Raw genomic sequence first — 6,701 nt, forward strand, 5'->3', positions numbered from 1 at the left:
GCAAGAAACGCCCGGAAACTTCTGCTTGGAGTTCAGAATTTGTGAAATTTAAATACAGCAAATACAATATGAATTTGATATCTAAAATCAAAAATTCTGAAATTAGTGTTCATCTAAGTTGTATTATCTATAACTTAGTGATACATCTGCTGCTCATATTTGGTGTGATGCTGCGTTAAATAGTGACTAACTGAAAAGTCATTACAATAACTATTACACAACTATATGATGCTATTATAAAAGCACTCCCTCACGTTTAAGCCAAACGTAAACATGAATTAGGCCTTTCCGTTGCATGAGTATGTCTAGTCTGACATCATTTCGAAGAAACAAAAAAGTCATGAGTCGACCAGAGGTGAATCATGTGCGTTTCAACGATAAGTTGCGCAGTGACTCACGGCAGAAATATTCCAGTCACCCGTCCATGTGGCAGGTACACCGGGACGGCATTGAGAAGCCTACGCAACGCAGATTTAGTTATCTGTCTGAAAGCAGGGAGGAGGTCACTTGGAAAGAGTTAAAATAGGTGGAATGATCAGAATGTGAGAGATGCAGCTTCAGTGGCGAGGCTCCTTCACGGTTTCCTCAGGCGGCGAGGAGTCAAAAATAACACGCAGGGGAAGAAAGAACGAGTGCATTCGGTGTTTGTCTGTGTGGGTGAGTGGATGCATCATCAGAGGGCTTCGGTGTGAACAAGGTGAATGAGTGACAAAACAAAATCCTTCCCGTGACAGGAGCTGTAGTCAGCGGGGCCACACCCTGGACACAATGCAGAGTGGCAAGGTTTGGTTGACACATCACTCATGCTGACAATAAATCAAAGTGTGTCGAGCTTCCTGTTTGCTCAGACCACTGATCCACGGAGCAGGCCTGCCAAATGCTGTGTGATGAAAGCAAATTAAACGATAAATCTAACTGTTAACACACCCCTGCAGCGCGGAGAGGCCTGCCGAGGGCTGAAAACACAGCGTGCAGCAAAGGTTTAGTGACGGAGGTGGTTCAGGGTGAATATCCAGGAGGGGTTGTGCTACTAGTACATGTTGTAGGGGAGCTTCTTCAGGGCTTCCTGGGAGCCTTCAGACAGGAGGCAGGCAGACTCTCTAAGTGGTTTCTTTGTAAAACAGCAGCAGCACTTCATCACCACGCTCCATTTACTACAATGACACGCATCATTTACGCTCCCTGCGAGGCCAGAGGAGGACCACGACGTTCTCCCGGCGGCTGGACCCGACCCAAGCCCTCCCAATCCCCCCTGCAGACACACACATCCCCGACTCTCTGAACCCAAAACCTCCCTCAGCGAGTAAAACCCCACTCAGCACGGCACACTTGTGTTAATCCTAATCTCCGTGGCCTGAACTCCTTCTAAATGAGCGCAGGAAGAATACCCTGAAACCACAGGACAGCCTGAACAAACAGAGCAACCAGCTCATCAAGCAACAATCCGTGAATAAACACACTAAACAGACTAAACGATGACATTAACAGTGAGGCCTCTGTGAACTCCAGCAGCTCTGATTATTAATTAGATCCACTCAGATGTGTTTATTAGATGTTCAGAAGCCTGCACTGGGAATCATTTTAGGTTTGTTCAACTTAAAAACACGAGTTAAATAAACTTCATTTGAATAATTAGTACAACGTTATCTTGTGAGCTTTGAAATTGACTTTTTAAGTTCAGTCAGTTTAAGATATTGTTACAGTAACTTGCTTTCCTTTTACTTTCCTTTTTGTATTATTTGACTTGAAGAAGTTTGTGTTGAAATCTTTTTTTTTTTTTAACAAAAGACAGCACGCGAGGCTGCTTCTAGTTTCTTTGTTTTACAATAAGTCTTCTGAGGCTGAATTCAACAGTAACCGTCCTCATGGTTTGTTTTCATTCTTATGTAAATGACAAACAGCAAGTTTCACTTTGAATTCAAGCTCAAATTTGAACTTTTCAGCAATGCATGTTGGGAAGTCTGTTTGTGTTCAAGTTTAGATTCTTTTAAAAACTTAATTTAACGTCCTGATCAAAGTCTCTGCTGTAGATTAATGCATAACAATTTTATATTTTATGTTGAAACAACTTGAAATTTGTATACTTCTGTCAGAAAGGGTGAGTTAACTAAAATCCTGTTTAATGTTCTACAGCGTAGAGACGCAAACTGTGCAATGCAACATTCCCAAAAGATACAAGTGAGACGACGTCAGGGAGCATATTTATGTGACAGTTATTTCACTTTGTTTTCAACTAGTCCTCCCCGCTTCGGTCCCTTTGAATCGCTCTTTAGTATTAGATTTCACAAGTATAGTTATTAGTTCATCTAAATCAGTTTTTCTTGTTTTTTAATATATACAGCTATTTGAGGAACCAAAAAAAAAAGGTAAGGCAGTCTGCAGCTGATGTTTGTTTTTTGCAACTGACTCATTCGCTAATTCATTTTTTGATTAAATCTGGTCAATAAAACACACAAATATGTGGAAAAATGCCTATTACAACCCACAAGATTAACATTTATTACAGTGTAAGGATTGGAGAAGCTGCCACCTGAGAAAGTTTTTGCTTGAGAAATGACAACAGCCTCTTATTTTGCGTCCATTAAATTAGCACGAAACACATAAATTAAATCTGCAGAAGCTTTGCTTGAAAGCATAGCAAGAAAACTTGAACATACAGCATAAACAACACAGGAAAGTGTATCTTGGGGAGCTCTGGCTCCTGGTAAATTGGTCTGACTCCTGTTTTGAGCGTTGCCAGTGTGAATCGCAGGGGTTTAATCCAGATCAGACAGCGTGAGTGAAGTCATTGGGGGGAATGATGGTGCGGAGGGCCTCTGGCTGCAAGACCCTCCCCAGGAAACAGATGCCATAAAGCAGCTCCACACCTGGCAGTGACTACTGTGCTATTAGCCTGTTTACAAAGTAATCCCCTCCTCATGTGTGGCTGATGTCAGACACTGACAGAGAGTTAATGCTTTCAGTCTTAGTGTCCTCGTCCTAATCCTGCCTCTTTGAAGTTCTGTAACCTAAAAGTGATGTCCGGAGGCCGGCTGACTGCAGGAAATTTCCCTAAAAACAGTTTGCACCTCATGTCACATCTTTCAGCAGATTTTATGACAGCGTCAGTCTGACTAAGCTGTCTGACATGCATCCACTGGAAACAACAGGAGTGGCGGTGACTCCATGTGACATGGAAAAAAACGTGCAGGTAAATGTTTGTCCTCCATCTCACTTTATTTTTTTCGATCTCCCCCTCCTCTTTCTCTACAGTAAAAGCCTCACATGTGCTCATTTACAACGCCTTGCTGCCCCACTGTGCAAACAGCCCATTAATTCCAGGTCTCTGATTGTTTCATAGCATGCTCGGCCTGCAGGATCCAGCCCCTTCCTCCTCTCCAGCCTCTTTTATTTTTTTTTCTTTACTGCATATCAGGGACACCTCTTTTAAATCACTTTCACACACAGGATGACACTACGGAGGAGGTGCATGCACAAGAACACAGCTTTCACAGTGTGATGAAACATGCTGCAAGTGACCCCACAGAGAATTTAAAAGCTGCAGTAAATGAATGTATAATCTTTGTGATCATTTTACCTGCACTTTCACCCCCCAAAAAAGAAAAAAGAAAAAAAAAAACCTCCTACAGAGTCTATCCAGCTCTTGATCTGCGAACAATAAGGAATTAAAAGATCAGCTGCAGGTATGTTTTCAATGGCAACCTGGTGTTTGTGATCTACCTGCGGGTTTGGATTGTTAGTCGGTAGCTCTCACCTCACCTGAGTGACTGCCAACCAAAACAAAATGTGGAAAGTCCTACAAGTGCACCAGTGCCAAGCAAAATGCAATTTGAAACAGAGATGTGAGTGTGTCAAGTGTTTTCGGTTTTGCAACACTTGAGACGAGCTGTGGAATCAATACAACTAAATACATTAAATTAAATTGCAATGCGTGTATATATAATACATTTAAAAAAAAAAGATCCAGCTTGGTTGTGTCTGCATGTGAGTAAGAAGTAGAGCTGATAAATACAGTTTTTGTACCCAAAATGGTCAATAAACTGACCTAATTAAGCAGTTGCTCGCATTATGTAACTACTCGTGTATTTTACAGATGGCACACTTTAATAAATCAGTAAATATGTGCGTGTATTCATTTTTACAGCACACTTGAAGGCCTCCGGGTGTGATCTGGAGACGTACCGTTTAGGTGAGATCCGGACCCCGCGTCCTTCCAGCTGACACCACATTGATTATAGAGTCCTGTCGCCAGTTGCTTAACTGGTTTAAAGAAATTAACTCACAAAATACTCTCGCACGTCAACAGCAGAACTAATCACATACATTTCTTTCTTCTTTTAATAGTCCGTGACATCGCATGTGCACCCCAGAAAAAAAAAAAAGAAAAAAAACTCCGACGAGGAAAAAATGGAAAGTAACCACAAAACTTGTCTCTCCTGTCCGCGAGCGCTTCCACTCTGAGGAGGGAGGGTGGCTGCGTTAAAATGTTGTTTGTAAATAAAACTAGCAACAACAAGAAAAAAAAAGAACTAAAATGCTAGATAGTCCACGAGTTGTGACTCCTCCAAGGCGGTTCAAATGTGTGAACGGAGAAGCGGAGCGGTCAAGAAAGTTGTGCCAAATGTTTTAAGATCCGAACTCCGCCTGAAACGCGTAAAGTCCGACGAACATTTAAGCTAGCGTCACCTGGATGGGCAGCTTCCGTGTGCGGCTGTCAAAATAAAACGACACGCTGTCGAATCCGAACTGCGATTGAGCGGCGAAGTCGCGACGGCGCTTTTATTTTTTCAGTCAACCGCGAGCTACTTCCAGCGCTAGCCTCCTTTAGCTGCCGCTAGCTCGACGCAGCTAACGACTCCGGTTTCTGTTGGGAAGCGCAGAGACGAGCTTTCTTCCTCAGGAGGTCAGTATATTGAGAGGAGACCCACAACATTAAACGAGTAACATCTGTGAGAGCAGATGTATGCAAGAACCGCCTCTTAGACATTAATAGAAAACAGTTTTCCAAGATTTAGCGAGCGTCATTAGCCCAAAAAAAAGGTCGCAGTTTGTTGCTAACTTCTCGATATGCAAATTTAAGTGCGTGACTGAGACTTTTTTTTTTTTTTTTTTTTTAACCGTAACCCCCCCCCCCTTTTTTTCACTCCTGCCACACACTTCTCAAGAAATCCGTCTGGTAAATTACCGGCAGCGGTATTGGCCCGGTGCCACGTGTTGTGAGTTCATTATGTGGTGGTAACAGACAGTGCAAATTATTACAAACAAGCTGTAGCGAGGCTGGGATTGTTCAGGGTCCTCCGGTCTGCAAAGTGCACTGGGCTGCAACGTGATACCCGTTTGGCACAATCCAACCTGAGGATGTAACCTTAGTTTTAATGCCAGATCCGAGTATGTTTGCAGATTGCTTCCTGCCTGCTTGTGCCAGATTTTTTGGTAGATGCGAACATGAGTTGTTTTGGCACCTGAAGGAGGTCAAAAAATACTCATGTGGCAAACCAAATCCAGGGATTAAGTTTATATAGGTAAAATAAAAATATGCTGTATACTCTGACAAACGATTTAAACTTACTACTTACTCATATGGGGGTCCTGGGTGCTGGAAAGTACATTTACTTAAGTGCTGTTCAGAAAGATAATTCAGAGTTTACTTGAGTATTTTCATTTCCTGGCAACTATTGTGCTTGTAGATACTAGTTATTCTGCAAAATGGACTCATAACATAAACTATGAAGTAATATTATAAGTTAAGATTGAACTTTATTGATCCCTGAGGGGAAATTTCCAAGTAACCCAGCAGACAAACTATACAGTGCATAAAAATGTTGGAAGTTTTCCTTTATTTACCTTTCAACATTGAGTCATTTACAACAACAAAAACAGTTCTGTCAAAGTGAAAGCAGATCTGTACAAAGCAATGTCAATAAATTAAACATATTAAATGTAAAACAACTGATTGCGTAAATGTTCAAGTCAGTATTTAGTTGGATGCACCTTTGAGCTTGTGTGGACGGTCTCAGAGTTTCTCGTCTGGACGCGGCAGTTTTGCCCCATTTTTCTTTGCACAACTGCTCAAGCTGTCAGGTTGCACAGGGATTGTATATGAACAGTCCTTTTCAAGTCCTGCCACAAATTCTTAGTTTGATTGAAGTCTGGGCTCTGACTCAGCCACCCAAGAACATTCCCCTTGTTGTCTTTAAACCATTTCTGTGTAGCTTCAGCTGTATGCTTCAGGTCATTGCTGGAAAACAAATGTTCTCCCAAGTGGCCTTTCTCTTGCAGACTAAATCAGGTTGTTCTCCAGGATTTTCCTATACCCTGCTGGATTCATTTTAGCCTCCACCTTTACAAGTCTTCCAGGACCTGCTGCTGAAAAGCATGTTATGATGCTGCCACCACCATGCTTCACAGTGGGGATGGTGTGTTTGTGATGATGTGCAGTGTTTGGTGTCTATCAAACATATTGTCACATCTAAGGACCAGAAAGCTCCGGTTTGGTCTCATCAGACCAAAGAATGTTCCTCCTGTTTACTTCAGGGTCTTCCACATGTCTTCTGGTGACCTCAAGTCAGATTTTTTTCAACAGTGGCTTTCTCTTTGCCACTCTCCTATAAAGTTTTGACTGGTGAAGAACAGGCAACAGTTGCTATATTCACAGTATCTCAGCTGCTACAGCTTGCAAAGTAGAGGACTCATATGTGTCT

The 6,701-nt window shown here is 42.2% G+C and overlaps 1 protein-coding gene across 1 annotated transcript in view; it reads right to left on the bottom strand.

Annotated features, from left to right (window-relative positions):
• ntf4 (neurotrophin 4) overlaps positions 1 to 4,600 on the bottom strand; it is an 8,628-nt gene extending 4,028 nt beyond the window's left edge. The window contains exon 1 of the mRNA XM_008296466.1: positions 4,183 to 4,600. The gene's annotated coding sequence lies outside the window, so the exon portion shown is untranslated. The remainder of the gene's footprint in view (positions 1 to 4,182) is intronic.
• Positions 4,601 to 6,701: the final 2,101 nt, after the last annotated feature.

The sequence above is a fragment of the Stegastes partitus genome, unplaced genomic scaffold (genome assembly GCF_000690725.1).
Source record: "Stegastes partitus isolate 25-593 unplaced genomic scaffold, Stegastes_partitus-1.0.2 Scaffold1130, whole genome shotgun sequence".
Lineage (NCBI taxonomy): Eukaryota > Metazoa > Chordata > Actinopteri > Pomacentridae > Stegastes > Stegastes partitus.